Raw genomic sequence first — 264 nt, forward strand, 5'->3', positions numbered from 1 at the left:
GGATCAAATAAATAATCACGAGAGGCTGCCACTTGGGCTATCATTTTTTATGTATCAATTTTTTCCAACCAAGAGAAGAAAAATGAAAAAGTACTTGTCAAAATGTTTAGTAAAAGTGAAAACCAAACAAGCCTTAATCCTCCATACCTTGTATCCTTGTGCGAGCCCTCGTCATGCCTTGGCCGTACAGCAGAATGTTTAGTAAAAGTGAAAACCAAACAAGCCTTAATCCTCCATACCTTGTATCCTTGTGCGAGCCCTCGT

At 39.4% G+C, this 264-nt stretch overlaps 1 protein-coding gene across 1 annotated transcript in view; it reads right to left on the reverse strand.

The window, feature by feature from the left end:
• The window catches only part of LOC131882010 (uncharacterized), a 6,141-nt gene that overhangs the window by 902 nt on the left and 4,975 nt on the right, over nt 1–264 (reverse strand). The window lies entirely within an intron of this gene.

This window comes from Tigriopus californicus, chromosome 6 (genome assembly GCF_007210705.1).
Source record: "Tigriopus californicus strain San Diego chromosome 6, Tcal_SD_v2.1, whole genome shotgun sequence".
Lineage (NCBI taxonomy): Eukaryota > Metazoa > Arthropoda > Copepoda > Harpacticoida > Harpacticidae > Tigriopus > Tigriopus californicus.